This window comes from Zalophus californianus, chromosome 8 (genome assembly GCF_009762305.2).
Source record: "Zalophus californianus isolate mZalCal1 chromosome 8, mZalCal1.pri.v2, whole genome shotgun sequence".
NCBI classification, from domain to species: Eukaryota; Metazoa; Chordata; class Mammalia; order Carnivora; family Otariidae; genus Zalophus; species Zalophus californianus.
Genome location: NC_045602.1, coordinates 119023949 through 119046024, shown reverse-complemented (window position 1 = coordinate 119046024; position 22076 = coordinate 119023949). Strand labels below are relative to the sequence as shown.

The window sequence follows — 22076 nt, the reverse complement described above, 5'->3', positions numbered from 1 at the left end:
CTGCTGAAGAAAATGATGAACCTTGGACTGAGGAGTGAGTCAGGCCTGGCTCCCCTGTGCTCTCTAACTCCTGGTAACATATATCAAGCTCCCACGTGTTTCTGCCGGAACCCTTGATACTCAGGTACTCCTGTTCTCCCACTTTGGGGCAGGGTGTGGGACTGTCTTAAGAAATAGAATTCATAATTCGCTCTCTTTTTAATATCTAACTGTACTGCTAATGCCCTCAACTTAGAGAATTCGGAGTCACGAGCATTGTTCAGTTTTTTCCTAAATTCTGCATCCCGTTCAACACCTTCTTTGGAAGGCAGCTGCCATTTTTTCAGGTGGAACCTTCACAAATTGCCAGTATTGGGCCACAATTTGCTTACCACAACAGCAATTTGTTGTTGCTGAGCTGTTCATTCCTATATCGTGGTGCCTCCTTGGTGCCTTGCTGAAATGTCCATTTTAACATCCGGTTACACTAACGATTAACAAGCATCAGCCACACCTCTTAGATGCCCAGCCTCCTCTAGGCATTGGGGATGTACAAATAAACAGCCCCAGATCCCCTCCCTGGCATCACGGGAGCAAGGGATGCAGGAGAATAATCTAGGATTGAATCGTGGCACTGCCCTTTTTTTATTTTTTATTTTATGTTTTTTTTTTAAAAAGACACATTTATTCAACGTCATGATCAGATTATTACATTTAGCAATCAACAGCATGGGTGCAAAAAAAAAATCTACATTAAAACTCTTTGTTGGAATGCTTTACACTTTCCACAGAACAGAAACTAAAATAACCTGTTATACAATTAGTCACAAATACAGTCCTCGAGTTTTTTGGCCATACACATGAGTATTGTCTAAAACATGTCTTCTCTGTAGCAGCTCGGCCCTGCCACCACTGTGCTTGGCCGAGTTCACAAATCTGTTGTAACCTGTAGCTTCCCTGTCACTTCTCTGGCTCTCCTCTCCTGCTAAGCTTTGTTTCCTGGCAGTGATTAGAACCTTCTGCCGCTGCCGTAGCTACTGCTGCTGCTGGAACCACCATAGCCACCTTGGTTTCGTGGTTTGGCAAAGTATTGGCCTCCACACCATAGGGGCCAGAGTTTCTGCCTCCAAAATTTCCTCCTTTCATGGGTCCAAAATTTGAGGATTGGTTGTTGTAATTGCCAAAGTCATTATAGCTTCCGCCACCTCCAGAGTTGCTTCCGTCATTACCAAGTCCGTTATGGCCATCCCCACTGCCACCATAGCCACCACCACCTCGACCGCCACCAAAGCCACCTCGACCACTGAAGTTCCCTCCACGACCAAAGTTGTCATTCCCACCAAAACCACCTCCACGACCACCACCAAAGTTTCCAGAACCACTTCGACCTCTTTGGCTGGATAAAGCACTAGCCATCTCTTGCTTAGATAGCGCTTTCCTTACTTCACACTTGTGGCCATTCACAGTATGGTATTTTTGAATGACAGTCTTGTCTACAGAGTCATGGTCATCAAATGTTACAAAAGCAAAACCTCTCTTTTTGCCACTGCCTCGGTCAGCCATGATCTCGATCACTTCAATTTTCCCATACTGTTCAAAATAATCTCTTAGATGATGTTCTTCAGTGTCTTCTTTAATTCCACCAACAAAAATCTTTTTCACAGTTAAGTGGGCACCAGGTCTTTGAGGATCTTGAGACAGCCCTCTGGTTCCACAACTCTTCCATCCACCTTGTGTGGCCTTGCATTCATGGCTGCATCCACCTCCTCCACAGTGGCATACGTGACAAACCCAAAGCCTCTGGAGTGCTTGGTGTTTGAATCTCTCATTACCACACAGTCCGTAAGCGTTCCCCATTGCTCAAAATGGCTCCTCAGACTCTCATCGGTTGTTTCAAAGCTCAAACCTCCGTTGAAGAGCTTCCACAGCTGTTCAGGCTCTTTGGGAGACTCTGACTTAGACATGACGGCGGTGGGAAGGGAGACTTTAACGATGCTTGCTCGGTGGGTGTCCACAGGCAGAAAAGCGGCACTGCCCTTTTTTTTTAATCTTCTTAGGGTACCCTTGCCTTAAACTCCAGCTTGGGACAATAAGGCCCCCAGCCTGAGCCGTGCAGGAAGCCCTGCTCCTCCTAGGATGTCCCAGGCTCATGGGGTGCTAGGCGCTGTGGAAGGGCCATGCTCTCAGCCTCCTGCTTGCTGCTTCTCTCCTCTGGCTTGCAAGAGCTGATCAAAGCCAGATGGCTTTAGACCTGTGCTGATGAACACAGCAGCCAGCGGCCACGGTGGCTAATGGAGCACTGGGAATGTCGCTGGTCCAAGTGTCAGTGTTGAGCATGCGCCAGATCCTAAAGACTTAGAGAAAACAGATAGCAAATATCTCGTTAATAATTTAAAGATATTAAAAAATGCTGAAATGACAATATTTTAGTTATATTGGCTTAAATAAAATAGAGTATTAAAATTAATTTCACCCTTTTTTGTGCCTTTTTAATGTGGCTCTTAGAACATTCTATTTTTATTTATTTATTTTTAAAGATTTAATTTATTTATTTCAGAGAGAGAGAGAGCGGGGCTGGAGGGGCAGAGGGAGAAGGAGACTCCCTGCTGAGCAGGGAACCTGAAGCGGGGTGATCCCAGGACTCTAGGATCATGACTTGAGCTGAAGGCAGACATTCAACCAACTGAGCCACCCAGGGACCCCAGAACATTTTAAATTACATATGTGGCTAGCATTATATTTCTACTGACAGTGCTGCCTTAGACTTTCTCAACATAGCACATTCTCTCAGCCTTACAGTGTCCTTTCAGTGACAGAAACCCTTGGCTTTCTCAGAAATACTAGAGTATAGCAACTGCATGCTTGGCCATTTGCTCTGTGCTTTGCTTTTGATATGTATCATTTCACATAATTCTCGAAGCAATGCTCTGAGGAGAAAGCTATGATTTTGTCCATTTTTCAGAAAAGGAAAACTCAAGCTGGGCTGAGGAGTTAGGTCATTTAGTCAAGGTCACACAGAGCATAAGAGCGAGAACAGGAGGCAGGCAAGAACAGGTGTGCTCAAGTGTGCGCACCTGACCCTTTGGTCCAGTGTCCTCAGAGCTACAGCATCCATGGTCCCTACCTATCACAGAATTCCCCAACGTTCCCACAGTCTTCTCCCAGGTACACAATATAGAGTGTGCTCACCTCGGTTGCATTGGTCAGGCCTGGATATCCACTCTGTGCTGACCTAGTCAGTTCCAGGAATCTGACTGGGGGGACCCCCTCCTCGGGCACAAGAGTGGGCTGTTTATACTTCCGAATGTGGGCTGAGTTAGTGGCAGGGTTGCCTTAGGTTTAAGGGATACACATGACCCAGGGTGCAGGCAGTGTTTGTGCCTGTGAGGTTTGGGAACCACGAGCCTCTTCTCAAGCGTGTCTGCAGTGTCCTGTCGGGAGCACGAGGCTTCTATCTGTCGTCTTTACCGCTCTGCAAATCTGATCAAGTCCTTCCTGCTTCGAGGACTCATTTTTGGGACTGAGTTTAGCAAAGCACCTGCCCCCCTCTCTAGGTTTATCTCCTTGTCACTCTCACGTTCCAGTTTCAGGTCATTAGAACAATATTTTAACTGGCGATGTCCAAATATATGGTCAGAATTCTTTCATTTGTTCAATTGTGCCAGCCACTAAACTAGGTACTGTGAATGCAGTGGTCAAGCAGGCAAGAACCCTCTTGTCCAGACAACCTGCAATCAGCATGAGCTCTTGCTAATAACAGCTCCTCACGTGCAAGAGTAACCATTCCTGTAAATTAATGACAAACCAGTGGCAAAAACAGAATAAAGAGAAAAGCAAAATAAGTGAGGGAATGTATTTCCAAAATTCCAGGCTGCTCTAGGAAAGGATCTCAAGCCCTACGGAGTCGGAATTTGAGCTCCGCGCCACCAGGGGGCGCGACAGGATCGGTTGCACGGGATCCGCCCCGCGAAACGCCGCTCTAGGCCGCAGCCTGGGCTCCAGCTGTATTTCCGCTGGCGCTGGGCGGGTGAGGCGTTTCCTGTTGTTAGCGCTGCTGCCGCAGGCCCCATACAGCGCAGTGCCACGCTGCCCGGGTCCATCTCCCGCAATCCCCAGACATCCGCACCTTCCCGCGCTGTCGGCTCTGTCAGCGCCGCTGTCCTGCGTCGTAGTCGCGGTGCCCGGGGTGAGTCCACTGCGGGGATCGCTGGGCGCGTGGTCTGCGGCCCCACCATCTTAAGGAGAAACTGAGGCCCGGAGGAGGACGGGGAGAGCCGGCGGAGGTCAGCCCGGATTCCGGGCCCGGCTCCTGGCTCCGTGTCCGGCCCCTCCGCCGGGTGCGGATCTCTCGGGAGGCGGGTCCTCGAGAAAGGGGCCCCGGGTCCGATCCCCCGCCCTCAGCCCGCCCGCGGGGAAGACTCCGGTCGCGCTAACGACCAGCAGCGGGTCCGGCGACGCGCGGGCCGCGCAGCCGCTTGTGTTCCCGGGCCCGAGGGGCGCCCCGGACCCCGCGGTTTTCACGCACTCACCCACCCCCGGCTCCGGGCCTTGAGTCCCCCAGAGCCGTTCATCGGTTGCCTACGGAGTGACCTGAGGAGTGTGAACCCGTTTTGGCGTCACCTGTCTTTAACGGAGTGTGAAAGCCCGGGTTGTGCAGAGCGGTTGTCTTGAGCTTTCAGGTGGGGGCGCTCGCGGGGCCGCGGAGGGGCAGCGTGTGATTCCTGCCTCCCTGCTTGGCACTAAAGCCCCTTCCCGGTTCTCTCCCGTGCCCAGGCCGTGCGGGCTCTGCGGCTCTCTTGGGAGCAGATGGAGACTGTCCCTTGGACGGCTTTGCGGGCCGTGCCGCAGGCAGCAGCCCTTTCTGCCCTGCAGGACCCTGATCCGCAGCTCCTGATGCCGCCCTTGTGTGCAGGGGTGAGGCCTGCTGGGTAAGTGCTGCTGCGCGTGAGCACCTTGACCGGGGAGCTCCTTGCCTTCCTGCCACAGCGCGGTGAGTGGGGAGGGAAGAGGGTGGTCCTGGAGCTCAGGTTCTGAGACCCTTCTTGCAAAGCCCTTGTGCAGAAGGGGGTGTGGTGTGGTAGGTGGGGTGGGTTTGGGGTCAGAGAGGTCTGGGTTCAGATCCTGGTTCAGCCCACCCCTGGCCAGCCGCATAACCTTGGCTCAGTTCCTTCCTTGTCCTAAGCTTTACTTTTAAGTGGGGAAACTGCCAGAGCTCTGGAGGACAGAGGTCTCGTGTGTGTCCTTTGTTTTTGAGCCCAGGGTGCCTGACACGTAGTAGGTACTCAGGCTGTATGTGTGGGGTGAATAAACGATGTCAGTGTTTTTGCCAGGAGTTAGTCTTCCCTTTGGTGATGGGAGGTGGAATCTTTACAAGAAGTGATGATGGTCCTGGGCTTGGCGGGGCAGCTGGGAGCTAATAGGGGCTTTTCTTCCAGGCTCACCTTCTGCCTTTTCTGCACCTGCATTCGAAAGTGATCATGGTCTGTCTGTGTCCTGGTCATTGATAGTGCAGGGAGAGGAGTTGCTGAAAGCACTTCCCCGTGTTTGGAGGGTCCCTTCCTGTCCCTTCCAAACTCTGGAGCTTTCCCACACTTCCTCCTCCTCACCATCTTTTAGGTGCCTCTGGGCACCTGTGTTTCTTGCGTGCTCTCCGTGCCTGGCTCAGGGTGGTTTCTGTTTTTGTGAGGCTTTAAAAAGCCTCACAGGGAGCACGAGGGTGGGTCCTGCCTCATTGCATGTCTGAGTTGGTTGTGCAGCCACAGCTGTGTTCTTCTGACACTAGTCTCTAATATCAGCCGCTCTGTGCCCCTTTCTGCCCCTGTGTTTGAGGGGGTTACAGGCTGCCCATGTCCTGGTCATTGGTAATGCAAGCAAAGGAAAAGTTATAAGGCTTTCTTTATGTTCAGGGGTTCCAGAATGGGACAGCCTTAGGTGACAGAGCATGAGGTAGATGGAAGGAGGCAGGCTTTCAGTGCATTCACTGCCCAAGACCCAGATTCCCCTAGTGTTTTCCTGTTGGTGAGCATAGCGGTTTCCTGGACACGTAAAGCAGTGCCAAGTGCTTCTTGTCCCCTGCAGGAGTGTCTTGTGACTGCTGTTCCACGGATGTGAGAGGCGACCTCAGGGAGAACTTGATCAGGAGGTCCCAGGTAAGTGGTGTCCTCCCTGGTTCTCGAGAGCTTAAGTCCGTGTGGGCTGAGGCTGGATGCGTTCAGGTGATGAGGTGTGGGAATGAGTGCAGGTGAAGGCTGCTTCCCAGTGTTCCCGGCTGTCTGTGTCCCCTCGAGCCAGTGGGCACAGGCCTGGGCCCTCTTCTGCTCCTGAGAGCCCCTGATGAAGGCTCCTGTGACGTGGAAAGTGGCAGTATCGGGATGGTCAGACGGCTGCATTTCAGAGGCAAACCGAGATTCATGTCCGGTGCCCAGCTGAGTGCTCATTGTATGACCACTCACACCCCATCTTCCAGAACCACGAATCCTCAGTATTTCTGCACCATTAGTCTTCACTTCATCTCTTGGGTGGGAGTGGTAAATCGTCCGTGCAAGTGAGGGGCAGCTTCTGTGATCTCGGGTTGTCAGTCTGGTCACGGGCCTGTGTGCCAAGGCTCCAGGGTCAGGCCAGTTCCCAGGCTGCTGCCCAACAAGGCTTCCCTTCTCAGCCCACTCGCCGCCCTTTTCTGCACCTGCATTCGAAAGTGATCATGGGCTGCCCGTGGCCTGGTCATTGATAGTGCAGGGAGAAGAGTTGCTGAAAGCGCTTCCCCGTGTTAGAAGGGCCCATCCTGTCCCTTCCAAACTCTGGAGCTTTCAAACACATCTTTCTTCCCACCAATTGGTGTTACTTCCTCATATCTGGCGCTTTGTGACTCACTCAATGCCTTTTTCGCTGAGCAGGGTAACACCTCAGGGTGTTTCTGTTCATGGGCCAGTGGTAGAGCCATGATAGGGGTCCCTCTTCTCCCAGGGCTCCCCCAGGAAGCTTTCTCTGCCTCCCCATCGTACCTCTTCCCACACCCTCAGCCCCACCTCTCAGCCCTGGTCATACTGGACATTGGTGATTTGCTTGTCATGCCCCCTTTGCTGTGATGTTGAGGCAGTGCCTCTGTCTTGCTGCATGACATGTAGCTCTTGGATAAAACAAGATGTAGGAGACAAGGTGCCACGTGGTGAGGCAGTGGGCTCATCCCATTGTGGCGTGTTAGTGGGAAGACAGTGCCATTGAGCCAACCAGCCTGCTCAAGACTGAGGCATCCTCCTCTCCCCGGAAGTGTTGGTTCTCTCTCGTCCTGGTCATGGGCTGGGCCCGTGGTCCACAGGGGGTGATGTTCCTCAGCCCTTAGATTGAGGGGCAGGGAATGGAGTGGTGATCCAGCTGGGCAGCACACATCCTAGTTGATACATACATAAGCTGCCCTTACACACTAGGTGGAGGAAATGGGTCCCTCCCACTACCTGTTACCCCTCCTGTTCTATGCTCATCACTGCCAGTCAGCATGGCACGCTCCCCAAAACCTGGCCTCAACAACCTTTTGACATAGACTGCTTAGCAGCAGATTGATCTCTGGCCCATAGGTTAGCACTGACGTTACTCCTGTGACAGGTGATCCGCAGACCCCTTTCTAGGGTTAAGTTGTTCTTGTCCCTAAGACAGTCATGTGGTACTAGTGGATACTAGTAGCAACAGGCCACGTTTGTGGGTGCTGTTATTTGCCGGCCACTGTGCCCACGAGGGCCTGCTGTGAGTGCTCACTCGTGCGTTGTGTCTTGCAGGTGGGTCTGTGTGTGCAGAGGCTCCATGGGAGGTGTCATTTTACCAGCCTGCGGTAGGCTGTGGGGCCCGAGGTAAGGTGCTCAGACCGCTCTCTGGAAGTTTGTTTTGTGCATCTGTCAGGTCACATACATGTACCCTGGGGTTTGGATGAGGAAGTAAGATGACAGTAGGCATCCTGTGAGCTCGCAGTTGAGTCCTTGCTGTGGGCAATGCCTCACGTACTGAGAGGGGACGGGCCTCTAGAAAGCTGCTCAGGTAGGTGAAGGGCTCCTTGGGGCAGCTCCCTTCCTAGTGTCAGCAGCATGCCCTGAGGGAAAGCATGTAGGTTTAGGCACCAGAGACCCTGGTCCGGCCTCCAAACTTATCTACCTTTGTGACCTATTCTTAATCTCTACTTCATCTGAAAAACATAGCTGGGGTAGCCATGAAGGGTTTTAGAAAATTTCTCATGGTGGTGTTGTAACCATAGGATCCTGATCTTTTCTAACCCAAAAGCATTTCCGATTTTTTTTTTTTTAAAGATTTATTTATTTCAGAGAGAGAGTGGCGGGGAGGAGCAGAGGATGAGGGAGAGAGAAACTCCAACAGACTTCACTCAGCGTAGAACCCAATGCAGGGCACAATCCCACAACCCATGAGGTCACGACCTGAGCTGAAACCCAAGAATCGGTCGCTTAACCATCTGTGCCACTCAGGCACACCAGCATTTCCAATTTTTTATGCTGGAAGCATCTTGACTCTTCTGGGGCAGGGAGGTGTTGCAGGGTCTCTGCAGGGTACAACAGAAGCTGCTGGGGCTCTGTGTTTGGCTGGGCTGCTCTCCCTCACTCAAGCCCCTGACACCAGCCTCCCATCCTTCCTGGCTCTCTTTCTGCACTTTTCTGCTCCTGCACCCAAAAGTGACTGCCTGCTGTCTTTGCCCTGGTCATTGATAGTGTAGGGAGAGGAATCACTGAAAAAAGTTCCTGTGTTTGAAGGGTCCAGCCAGCCATCCCCTTCCAAGCCCTGGAACTTTCCTACACTAGCTTTCTTTCTGCCGTTCCCTTCAGAGCTTGGGCCTTGTGGGATGCAGTGACTGGGCTAGCCCCCTGACCTCTGGGGGCTCATTCTGTTCTCATGTTACAGATCCTCTTGTCAGAAATCAGTCTATACATTTCTATGTGGCCCTCACCCCAGACTAAGTTCATAATAGCGCTGGAGGGCACACGTGAGCATCGCAAATCCTGGGTTCGACTTTATGAACTTATGGGAGTGGAAGCTAGCCCGGAAGAGCGCATCAGTACTTACGGGAGTGGGGGCTAGCCCGGAAGAGCGCATCAGTACTTACGGGAGTGGAGGCTAGCCCAGAAGAGCGATCAGTCAGGACAGCATGCGGTTCCATTGCTCACGTGTGTGTTGTCTTTGCTCCTTTACCCTTTCTTGAGCACAGCGTGGGTTGCTTCTCCAGGAGCTGTGATGTTAAATAAATGGAGAAAGAAAGTACAGATGGGGCCTGCTATAGGGGCATGGGGGGGTTCTGTCTATTGTGAGTCGATAAAGAAGTTCTCATTCGTCATGGTCTGCCAGAAGCTGGGGTGGTTCTCGTCAGTCACTGGTGGGAGGAGAGCGTGTTGACTGACCACCCTGTCTGTAGCTCCCCTTCTGCTGACTTCTGTGCTTTGTGGGTTCTTTTGAAACGGGTGACCCCGGGGGTTGGCTGAAGAAGAATTTCTCAGGCCTGTGGATCTCTGAGGTCTGTATTTATGGACTACAGGTGGCAGACTTCCTAGCCTGCTTTCTGGCTCACGTCTGTGAGGGTATTGTTGCTGACTGGGCGCTCGGTGCGGTCATCCATCCGCAGCAGGCTGACTGGCTGCCTTCTGTGCTGTGCACCTGCCGATGAGTTCCGGAAGCAGAAACCCCGCAGTGGTGTCTTCACTCTCTGGACTCAGACAGCCTGCTGGTGCCCCTGAGAGATCAGCCTGGTGCTCCTGAGAGAGACAGCTTGGTGCCCCTGAGAGGAATGTCTTGGCTCCCAGGTAATAAGGGTGGTGAGGTTGGAGGTGAGGTCAAGGTGTCCATCCCTTTGACCCCCCCCCCCACTTTTGATCGAGGGCTCCTTTCTAGTTCCCAAGATCTCTTCCCTTTACATTTGGGTCTCGTGTTTGCAGATGGGATCCTGTTGTGCCAGGTGGTTTTGCTCCCATCTCAGCGATGAGGTGGCGGTAGTGAGAATAACATATGTGAACCACCTGGTGCCCAGGAGCTGTCGAAGAACCCAGAGTCCCCTTGTCTTTCACACCTGCTCTCCGCCCCCTTGCATCAGGGGCCTGTCCTGTCCCACAGCCTAGTTCCTGGTCAGACTCCTCAGCCAGCCTGGGGGATTTAAGGGACAATGGTGAACATTCTGAAAAAAATCACCCTATGCCCCACTCCAGATCTGGTAATTCGAACCTCTGAGTGTAGAGTCCTAGGGATTGAGTTGGGGTTCTCTTGCACGGTATCCTCAAGCATTCATGATGTTTTCTCATTTCTCCGTCAAGTGGGTCTGGCAGTGCTGATTTTCACAGGTCTGGGCACCTAACCAGAACAAGTCTCATTGGAAGTTTATCTTGCATTCGCCTTTCTTGGCTGGGTCATGTTAAGTGGGTCTTTGCAGAACAGGGTGGCAGGTGCTGGGGCCTTGTGACAGGCTGGGCAGACAAGGCATGACAATGTTGGGGAAAGCTGCTGAGGATGGTGGTCCATCCCTTTGCTCAAGATGCAGTGGGACCTCAGGGTCAAGCCCCCAACTGAGCGGTGAGCTGTCTTCCCGTGGATTGCTGTATGTAGTCAGTTGCCCTGATCGTGAACTGCTTGAAAGAAAACGATTTATTATAAAAACGACTTTTAAGATGTTTTTCCTTTATTCTTTTTTATTCTGGTGATAATATAGTATGGTATGCATAAACTGGGCACTTAGGCCCAGTTGATGGGGACCCTCAGTGATGTCACGGGGGAAGGAGGCAACGGAGACTGAATGCTTGTATGCTGCTTCTCCCTCATAGGTCAGCCTTAGATCAGGAGCTGTTGAAGTAAGTCCCAAGGCCATGAGTCAGGGACCCTCGGGATGACTTGGGATCTGGGTTTGCTGATATGTCTCCCCAAGGTGAGTTACTGCCAAGCACTGGGGACCCATGGGCAGCGGGTAAGCTGGTTTGTATCTCTGGGTGGGAACTTCAAACCATTGGTCTCACCTGTCCTTTCTTTTTTAGATTCTCTTGGTGTTAGTGGACAGCAGAGGAACAGAGGATGGTGAGGGAGTCCCTGCAGAAGGCATCCCCAGAGCACCTCCTGCTGTGACACAGAGCATCATGGATCAACTCTTCACTCCACATAGGGGATCAGAGGGAAAGCGCTGGGGCTGGGGTCCACGTCAGCTGGCTGAGTCTTGACAACAGTGCCCTGAGAAGCCATGGACAGGGAAGGCCAGGCCCCGTGTCCCTCTGCTGTGCCTGGAATGATCTTAATGACCAAGACTTTTTCTCTTGTATTGCAGCTGCTCATCACTTTACTCTCTGCCCACCATTCAGTAAACCTTACAGACTCGCTGTGCCTGACTTTTAAGTCCATAACAAGCCATGTGCCACGTGGAGAAGTGGATCACAGGCCAGTCTTGTTTTCACCCCCTGAGCCTCTCCTGTCATGCTCCTGGGGCTCGGCACACAGGCTGTAGTTGCATTAGGACTGAGACGGTAGGTGGCTCAGATTCAGGGCCCATGAAAGAATCGAAGGTTCGAGGAATAGTCAGGCCAGGGCTTTGAAGGGTGGCTGGTGACAGTGGGCTGGAGTGAGGCAGGCACTGATGTCCCTGAGGAAGCTGGGTTGGCCCGAGTTCTGGCTCCTGGCTCATGAGTAAATGCCTGCTTTTGTGGTCAACCGACCTGGTTTGCCTGGGATTGAGGGGTTTCCCAGGACATGGGACTTGATTGTTAAATCCAGAAAAGTCCTGGGCAAACTGGAAGGAGTTGGTCATCTTAACCTCGGGAGTCAAATACATGATGTCAGCCTGAGAGGACAGGTTACTGAGTAAAGGCGGGAGGGAGCAGGGTGAAGGTGGAGCAGCCACTGTTGGTGGAACTTGTGGCTATCCTCAAGGTCAGGCTTTTGGAGATAATTGTGGTAAGTCAATAATAGCAGTAATGTGATTATGGTCTAAGGATGTGCATGTGTGAACTTTTTAATTCCCATATTATAGATGGATGGGTCTCTGTGAGGAAATAGGTCCCAAAGACCATGATGAAAGGCTGGAGTTAATTGTCCAATTTCTGCACTTGAACTTGCCTTGATGAATTTGACACCTTGATGGGCTCCTTTTCAGGGGCAGGCAGGTGTTCTTCATGGCTGAAGTGTTCACTCTGCCAGCCAGTTCCTGACACAGGCATCCAGAAGTCAGAAGTGTTTTTTTTTTTTTTTTTTTTTTTTGGTCTTCCCTGCGGACTGTCTTGACTTTTTTTTAGCAGCCTTTAGTCAGCTGGTTGTGGCTGCATGAAAAAACGCCAAGGGAAGGATCTGGGTCCACCTGAGAAAGCTGTGACTGGTTGGGAATGTGTGCTGCCGTGGAGGAACAGAAGAATGTGGGCCAGTACTTAAAAAGTGTGCATGGAGACACTTGGCGTGTCCCACCGGGCACCAGGTCATGCCCGCCTCACATGCGGCATGGGAAGCATGAGCCATGTCAAGTGTTGCGGGCCTGAGGAAATCTGAGAAGAGCATTCCAACCAACGTGACCTAGGAACCAGGCTTTAGGTCATGGAGCTATGATCCTTGCTGGGAGACGTACAAGCTTCCTGGAGGGCCTGGTGGAGCAGGGGGTGGGAGATTTCCATAGCAGAACTGAGAGCTAGAAGTATGGAGAGCTGGTCAGAGTGAAGGTCCGTCCATTAAAAAGAAAAAGCATTTATTTATGAGCCAGGCACCATGTGCTTAGAAGTAGGGGTATAATGGGAAATAGCATAGTTTGTGGACTTAGGTATTCCTGAAATGTCTAGATAATAATGTTTATGTGCTGAATGTCTATGGAACATGCATTTATGTTGGGCACTGCTGTAGGTGTTGGGGATACTGCTCCAAACAAAACAGGAGGCCTCAGCTTATTTAGAACTACAGTCCATTATGGTAATGTAAAGTTCACATCTTCACTTGCACAAGCTGTATTTCAAGTGCTTGGTAGCCACAAGTGGCTGTCATGTTGGGTAGTGCAGGTATCGAAGACTTTTTCTATCACAAGAAGTGTGGTGTTGAAAACCCACGGGCCCCAAAGTGGTATTACTTAGGCCAAGTCCCCAAACCCGGGCATAATACCTAATCTAATTGCAGTTTCAACTTCCCCCAGAAATGTAGTCTTTCCTGGTCAGTCACAAGTTCTCTGATGGGTGCCAAGGAGTCTTCCACAGGGGCCCTCTCCATCCCCAAAGGAGGATGGAGTAATCTACCTGATTAGACCCCCCTCCTGTTTCCCCTAAGGGAAAGCCTTGCCTGGAACAATTTTCTTTTGCAAATAACTTTCTTGCCCCACCTCCCTTCCCTAGAAACCTTTCTGTTCAATCTCTTGGAGCTCCCCTCTGCTTGTTGGATGGGATGCTGCCTGATTCATGAATTGTTTAATAAAGCCAACTAGATCTTCAGATTTACCTGGTTGAATTTTGTTTGACGTCAGACAGCACTGGTCTAGAAGGTTAGGAGTTCAAGTTGAATAACATGATTGAAGAGTGTTGCCGGACACCTTTACAGAAAAGCCATTACTTGAGTCCAAAGAGGAGTGGTGCCATGTCCCTGCTGATCAGGGTAGTTCTGAGTGTTGGTGGATAAACCTGGGGCAGCAGTCTGCCGGGATGTGGATCACTGGCTTTGGAGTCCCACAGACCTGGGGTCTAACCCTCTTGGGTGACATAAGGCAAGTTTGTACTACCCGACCTTTGTTTCTTATAAAACGAGAACCACAGCTTTACAGGAATATGGTAAGGTAGGGATTAAACAGACTGTTGTATGAAAAAGTCTGTGTAATGTGTCCCTTCAGAATGTTCAGTAATTGATAGTTACTACTATTTATTGAAGGTTCCTCTGCATCGTACCAAGTTGCTCATATTTCTCTTTGGTCTTGGGGGCTTTCAGGGTGTAGCCCCTAATGCTGAAGTTTGTGGGGAAGCAAAAATAGTTCTGTTTTACAACAAAAGATTTATATATAATATAATTAATAAACATTTAGAAACATCTCCAAACTAGAGGATATATGCTTTTCTCAAGCATATAAAGAATGTATATAAATGCTATTCATGTTCTGGGTTATAAAACAAGTAGCAAATACTGAAGAATCAGTCATACAGACTACCTTTGTACTACAATATGTAGGCAATAACAGCCAAAAACAGGTTTGAAAAAAATCCCTATGGGAAATTTAAAACATTCTAAAATACCTCATCAAAGATGATACCATAAGGGGAATTAGAAATATTAACAACTGAATGATAAAAGTTTCTACATACCAAAGTTCGTGGGATGTAGCTCAAGTAATTCCTAAGAAATTTATGCCTTGTGCTTAAAATAGGAAGAAGACAAATTTAATAAGTAAAAAAATAGAAGTAATGAGAATGAAAGCAGAAACAAGCCAAAGTTAGGGAATAAGATAGATTACTTTTTGTCTAAAAGTTTATACTTAGATAAATATTTTTAGAAAACAAAATTGCCTTGAGTGATGGAAAACTAATAGTCTGATAAAGACCGCAGGGGACAGTTCAACAGAGTCCAACAGTGTTGCAACATGAACTTTTGGTCACTATCAAAGCTGTGATTTTCTCACAAGAAATCTTGGATCTGTCCTTGAATGAATGAATATGTAACAATCCAAACATACCTCACTGGGGACAATTGAGTACAGTCTATTTGGAGGGGTGTGCGGGCTCCATGAGGCTTTGGCTTCAGACTGTCTACAATTTTGTCAGAATTCAGCTGTAGACAAGTCATGGCATGAGAAACATTGGTGAGGCTTTTAAAATTTTCCCACCAATGTTGAAGATCACAGACATTTACGTACCTCTACTAAGGTGGGAAGACTGAATAGCTCCAACAAATGTAGCAATCAGAGTGGAAGAGAGTGAAAGCCTCTTTTGAGGAATAACAATTTCTGAGGATGTAGTGAAGGATTACCTTGGACTAAGAACATATGAACTGTGAAGACGATCAACTAGTAGCTGTAGGCTTAAATCCTAAAGTACTGTGATTGTCACTGATAGACAAGGATGTTGAAAGCTTAAAATCACTCCATAGACAGTTCTTGTACCAGTCTTTGCTTGGACAGTAGTATGTTTCTTTTAATCTGAAAAGTATAAAATTCAAATTTTTTTATATTAATATAGTCAATACATAATTAACTCAGGAAGATGGAACTTCTTTTGTCAGTTTTGTGGTTTTTTTATCCTAAATTTGATAAAGGGCTCTCACAAGTTTTGAGTTGATTAGAACATAGAGAAGGCTAAAACCTAATAGCTTTTATCCTTTCTAAGGTGACGGGGCAAATCTTTGTGTAACCTGGTGGCCATTCAAGGAAACTCAAAGGTAGTTTAGGACTAAAAGACATTTTAGCCATTTTATTCTGAATTTGGGCAAGAATTGTCAGAGGACAAAATATGGACACATCACACTTCAAACGTAAGAAAAAGTTACTGCAAGACAGTATTTTGAAAACCACAACAAAAAGTAGATAGCTATTAGAAACTTAACTTTTTTTTTTTTTAGAAATAAGGAACTTTTGTTAAGATGAATTGAGAGTATACTAGACATAACATACAGATGGCCAGCAGAGACAAAAAATGCTCAACATCACTCATCATCAGGGAACTGCGAATCAAAGCCACAATGAGATATCACCTCATATGAGTCAGAACAACTAGTATCAAAAAGGAAGTTTCATAGACGAAGAAAAAGAAACCCCTGTGCACTGTTCCTGGGAATGTAAATTGGTACAACCACTGTGGAAAGCAGTATGGATGTTTCAAAAAAAGTTAAAAAGAGAACTACCACATGATCCAGTAATTCCACTACAGGATATTTACCCAAATAAAACAAAAACAGTAATTTGAAAAGATACAGGCACCCCTATGTTTACTGTAGCATTACTTATAATAGCCAAGATATGGAAGCAACCCAAGTGTCCATTGACAGATGAATGGATAAAGAAGATGTGTATATATGTACACACACACACACACACACACACACACACACACACACACACACACACACAATGGAATTGTACTCAGCCATAAAAAACAAATCTTGGGACACCTGGGTGGCTCAGTCGGTTAAGCGTCTGCCTTCGGCTCAGGTCTTGATTCCAGGGTCCTGGGATCGAGTCCCAAATCAGGCTCCCTGCTCAGCGGGGAGCCTGCTTCTCCCTCTCCCTCTGTCTGCCGCTCCCCCTGCTTGTGTTCTCTCTCTGTGAGTCAAATAAATAAAATCTTAAAAAAACCCAAAAAACTGAAATCTTGCCATATACAGAATTGCTGAGTCCATATATTGTACACCTGAAACTAATATAACACTACATCCATTATACTGGAATTAAAAAAAAGTATCTGGCACAAAATAACATCATTTTACCATAAAACCCCTAAATTCTAATTTTATTTTTGTGTGTGTGCCAACCATGTGACAGTGCTCAGTAAAGGATTTATAAAACTTTCTTACGGGGTGCCTGGGTGACTCAAATGGTTAAGCGTCTGCCTTCGGCTCAGGTCATGATCCCAGAGTCCTGGAATCGAGTCCCACATCGGGCTCCCTGCTCCTTGGGAGCCTGCTTCTCCCTCTGCCTCTCTCTCCCTCTCTCTGTCTCTCATGAATAAATAAATAAAATCTTTTAATAAAAAAAACAAAAAACAAAAAACTTTCTTATGGATGAATTCACTGAGCCAACTTGAACACTGCAGGTAGTATAACCCAAGTCAAAAAATTGTTACTAAAATTTGTACATTTGCAGTATAACCTTTTTATTATTTTTATTAGACACTTTAAAAAATGAATTATTTTCAAAATATAATTAACCTTATGAACATATTACATCCAACAGTGCACCTATCCTAATGAATTTACTGTCATAATAAACTAATAATTCCCTTAAACAAACTACATGTTATCTGTACACATACTTACATCTCTCTGTAATTACGCCTAATAGCATCTTAAGTTATTTTTGTTAATTACCATTATTAGCAAAGTAACACCTTTTGTTTTCTCTAGACTCCAGAAAACTAGAAGACAGGAAAACAAGAACTATCTAGCTATTTTTCACCATTAGTTTATATTTGATATTATCTTTTTATATTTAAATACATCACCCATCTGGTTAATTTATAGCTATTTTAAATGAATAAGGACTAAATTACAAGTAGACTTAGTGACCAAAGTTTAAAACTTTTTAAACTTAGAAAAGTGTCCAGTACCCAGAAATATTTATCCACGAACTCAAAGTAACATTTGAGGCTTTACAAAAGTTAAGGATCTAAAAATTACAATTTTAGCTAAAACATGGTCTTTATGATTCCTACTGCTATAAAGATTATAAGATCGAAACCCCTACAGGGTCTCAGCTTGAGCTGTGGCATAAAAGCATCCCCCACCTGATTGGAAAGTCTGTTCCCCATTGTCCTTTAAGGCTGATAATATTGTCACTCCCTTTAATTACTCTGAGTCACACACCCAGTGAGAAGCGGGAGCTAGGCAGACGGAGATGAAAATGTCAGCATTATTGTTCATAAGAGCTAGATGAGGGAGGCAGCTCTGCACCCACCATTGGGAGGCCTCCCTAATACTAACACCCCTTGAATACAGGCTGTGCCCACCACTGCCAGGGGCAGAGCTTTCATGAGACCCGACAGGGTTCTTTAGGAAGAAATGCCAGGGGCGCCTGGGTGGCTGTTGTTAAGCGTCTGCCTTCGGCTCAGGTCATGATCCCAGGGTCCTGGGGTCGAGCCCCACATCGAGCCCCTTCCTGCTCGGCGGGAAGCCTGCTTCTCCCTCTCCCACTCCCCCTGCTTGTGTTTCCTCTCTCGCTGTCTCTCTCTCTCTGTCAAATAAATAAATAAAATGTTAAAAAAAAAAAAAAGGAAGAAATGCCAGCAAACCGAGGCATCCAGTCATCAGGGTGACATACTGAGCTCTTAAAATACAAATGAATGTCTATTTTTGGTCACAGATTTCAGCTGAAAACTACCCAAGCATTCCGATGGCCAGGTAGGGAAAACCTGAACAGGCTTTCCCGGACTAATCAAACAGGGGAGCCCCAGAGATGGGCCAAGCTGCTCTTCCAGCTTCAGAAATGTCCCACAGGAATGAAGGTGGAGAAAGAAGATGGGTGACCTACAGGCATCCAGGAGAACTCTTGCTGAATTGTCCCAGAAGGATTGGGGTTGAAAGTCAGAGTCAAGGGAGTCAGATCGGAAAAGTCATCCATCATCTTGGAAGGGGGTGGGATGTGTTGCAGCTTTTTTTTTTTTTAAATTTTTTACTGTTATGTTGATCACCATACATTACATCATTAGTTTTTGATGTAGTGTTCCATGATTCATTGTTTGTGCATAACACCCAGTGCTCCACGCAGAACGTGCCCTCTGTAATACTCATCACCAGGCTGACCCATCCCCCCACCCCCCTCCCCTCTAGAACCCTCAGTTTGTTTTTCAGAGTCCATTGTCTCTCATGGTTCTTCTCCCCCTCTGACTTACTCCCCTTCATTCTTCCCCTCCTGCTATCTTCTTCTTTTTCTTTTTTTTTTTTTAAAGATTTTATTTATTTATTTGAGAGAGAGAGAGAACGAGAGATAGAAAGCACGAGAGGGAAGAGGGTCAGAGGGAGAAGCAGACTCCCTGTTGAGCAGGAAGCCCGATGTGGGACTCGATCCCGGGACTCCAGGATCATGACCTGAGCCGAAGGCAGTCGCTTAACCAACTGAGCCACCCAGGCGCCCATCTTTTTCTTTTTTCTTAACATATGTTGTATTATTTGTTTCAGAAGTACAGATCTGTGATTCAACAGTCTTGCACAATTCACAGCGCTCACCATAGCACATACCGTCCCCAATGTCTATCACCCAGCCACCCCGTCCCTCCCACCCCCCACCACTCCAGCAACCCTCAGTTTGTTTCCTAAGATTAAGAATTCCTCATATCAGTGAGGTCATATGATACATGTCTTTCTCTGATTGACTTATTTCACTCAGCATAACACCCTCCAGTTCCATCCACGTCGTTGCAAATGGCAAGATCTCATTCCTTTTGATGGCTGCATAATATTCCATTGTGTATATATACCACTTCTTCTTTATCCATTCATCTGTCGATGGACATCTTGGCTCTTTCCACAGTTTGGCTATTGTGGACATCACTGCTATAAACATTGGGGTGCACGTACCCCTTCGGATCCCTACATTTGTCTCTTTGGGGTAAATACCCAGTAGTGCAATTGCTGGATCGTAGGGTAGCTCTATTTTCAACTTTCTGAGGAACCTCCATACTGTTTTCCAGAGTGGCTGCACCAGCTTGCATTCCCACCAACAGTGTAGGAGGGTTCCCCTTTCTCCGCATCCCCGCCAACATCGTGTTGCAGCTTCTTCACAAGGCAATGATCAGACCCCTCACAAAGCTGCCTTCTCTGTGAGAGAGGAAAGATGGTGACAGACTTCTGATGGAGGAGCCAGAGGAAATGATCTTGGGCGCAAAACTTAATGCCCAAGCCTGGCTTAGAAAGACAGGACTTCCTGTCTTCAGCGGAAAGTGCAGGCTCACTGGACAGGGAATTTATCAGCACAGAAGACTAGGCTGGACACCAGTGGGGCTCCCCAATGTTTGGGACTAGGGAATACCCTAGGACTTTTACTTGTCTCTGAGGGAATAAGGACATCCAGCAACAGTGGGGGAAGAATTTCCTAATAGTTCAATAAATTAGGGCACAGAGGAGATTATACTTAATTTAGCCAACATAAAGAAATGAGACCTTTTCCCACCCTAGTTTTGTGGCATAAGATGCATATCTGATATTCGTAGGGGGTATTGAAGGAACCAGGCTTTACATTTAGATGCTGTCTTTGGCCAATATCCCAACAACTGTTGGGGCATCTCTGTAACTGAAAGCGTTCTCCCCAGTCAAGGCAGACAGCTTTTTTTTTTTAAATGAAAAAAGTCAGGTTTACGAATAAAGCTTTGACAATTAGAAAATCTCCAGGTGTCTTTGGAGCTTTCATGTTTCAGGGGCACAAACATTGTGGTCCAGGGCCATGCTTCCTGGAGAGCCCCCACACTTCTTGTAAAACCTAGATTTCTGTTTAGCCTTGCACACATTTGGCTCTCAGCAAGTTTAGCTATTTTCTACTTAGAGTACATCTTGGGGCTAGAAAAAATCCATAAGGGCTTTGCCCTTAAGATACTCTCCGGTGGAAAAAATCCACAAGGGCTTTGCCCTTAAGATACTCTCCGGTGGCTTTATTAGTGAGACCAGCCACTTTGGGGCAAGGCTGGAACTTTCTGTCTTCCCCTAGGATGGGCTAACATAGGGCTCTCACCAGAGTAGGATATGCTGGGAGAACATCTTTCCTTTGTCAGCGGTCCTTAACACGGCGCTATTTTACCCACCGCAGGGGGCTCTTGGCAATGTCTGGACACATTTTTGGTGGGCACCATTGTGTGTGTGGGGTGGTGTGCCACTATCTAGTGGGTAGAGGCCTGGAAGCTGCTAAACATCCAACAATGTAAAAGGACGGTCCCGCACAACAAAGAATTATCTGGCCTAAAATGTCCATCATGCTGAGGTTGAGGAACCTTGGCTTAAATCAAGCCTTTTCTATGGCATGTCTCACCATCTCTGCATCTCGGCTACAGACCATGATATGAATGGTGCTTTCAAGAGCTGTGCAGTGCACGGCCTGCATGACCATATGTGGCAACCCTGCACACCCACAGGGGAAGATGGGAGCAGGCATGGCTCGGGGGTAGGTCTGGAACTGTGCTCCCCCAGCGGAAGGAGAGTGGGTGTGAGGTTGCAGAAACAGAGAAGGAAGGGGCAGAGGAGGAGGCTGGACAGTTGCTAGTTGCTCTCCAACAGCCGATGATTAGGGCAACAGAGGAGATAGAATAATCTACAGGGAAAATCGTAACTCTGATAATTAACTGAGCATTCCAGGATAATGTTTCACTTCGGTTCATTCTCTTTCACCATCCTGGCTGACCATCTCGCGTCTTCACTTTTAGACACCTTGGGTTTTCCTGGTCAAGGTCATCAGACATTCCTGGCTCATTTCCTGGGCCTTCCAAGATAGAAAACGCAACACCTCTGTGATCTCACCATAGGTATGATTTTGGTTGACGGTGCAAGACAGATTTTTTTAAATTTGAAAATCTGTCATCCTACTCTCCTAGTATATGAAGTGGTCTTTAATAATGAGGAGTGGATGATGATGACAGCGCTAGTTTATTGATCTGGCGCAGCACGGGCCAAGAATTGCCCTGAGCACTTTCCAAATAATTTATTTCAACCTCCCGCCTTCCCCATGTCATGACGTCAAATGACAAGTACAACTAAGTCATTCGACACGTTTAAGGTTGAGCAGAAGGCTTCGGATGGCCTGGTCCTTGGCCACTGCTTGTGCTATATTGAAACTGAAGATTCCGGGGGTTCGGAGAGATTTTGTGAATCATGGAGAGCCAAGGAGAGGGAGCCACGATTTGAAAGCAGGCCAGACTTGCCTCCAGCTTGTGCTCTTTATTACTCTTGTGACCCAGGTAGGATATGTTAGCACATCTCCTAATTGAAAACCAGGCTTGTATTCACGGCATAAATCCTATGTGTTGTTCTAGACCACCGGTGGGCACACCGTGGTCCGCGGCTTGGATCTGGCCTGCTGCCTGTTTTTGCAAACAAAGTTTTATTGGGACACAGCCACGCCCACTCGCTCGCTGTCTGGCTGTTCTCTGCTACAGTGGCCGTGAGGAGTATTCCCGACGGAGACTAGATGTGTGGTAAAAACCTAAAAGATCTGCTCTCTGGCCCTTTATAGAAAAAGTCTCCCAGCCCCCGTTTTCGGCCGTAAGCTTGGTGAAGACAGAGACCATGTGTTTTCTTCTCTTTGACCCCCTCCTCCCGCAGCACCAAGCCCAGAGACAGAAGCCAGTGCCGGACGATCATTAGCAAATTGAGATCGAGGTTTGTTGAATAAATGTGGAACTCATATAGCGGCTGGGTGGTCTCTGCTCCCATCTCGATAAATATTACGCACCAAGGAAGCGGCAACACAAGGCTCTAAGCGCACGTTGTCTCACTTCTGC

General features: G+C 48.0%; 1 long non-coding RNA gene and 3 other non-coding genes across 5 annotated transcripts; all 4 read left to right on the top strand.

The window, feature by feature from the left end:
• The first annotated feature begins 3978 nt into the window (after positions 1–3978).
• LOC113937886 lies at positions 3979–13418 on the top strand. 2 transcript variants are annotated; one of them, XR_004820248.1, is made up of 7 exons: positions 3979–4165; positions 4753–4907; positions 6058–6128; positions 7749–7820; positions 9503–9767; positions 10776–10876; positions 10983–13418. It is a non-coding gene; the product is annotated as an uncharacterized LOC113937886 (long non-coding RNA). The 2 variants fall into 2 exon arrangements; XR_004820249.1 differs by lacking the exon at positions 3979–4165 and adding an exon at positions 4183–4658.
• LOC113938805 lies at positions 5437–5570 on the top strand. Its single transcript, XR_003525007.1, has one exon. It is a non-coding gene; the product is annotated as a small nucleolar RNA SNORA71 (small nucleolar RNA).
• Positions 6660–6792, top strand: LOC113938806. The gene has a single exon (XR_003525008.1). It is a non-coding gene; the product is annotated as a small nucleolar RNA SNORA71 (small nucleolar RNA).
• LOC113938808 lies at positions 8635–8770 on the top strand. The gene has a single exon (XR_003525010.1). It is a non-coding gene; the product is annotated as a small nucleolar RNA SNORA71 (small nucleolar RNA).
• Positions 13419–22076: the final 8658 nt, after the last annotated feature.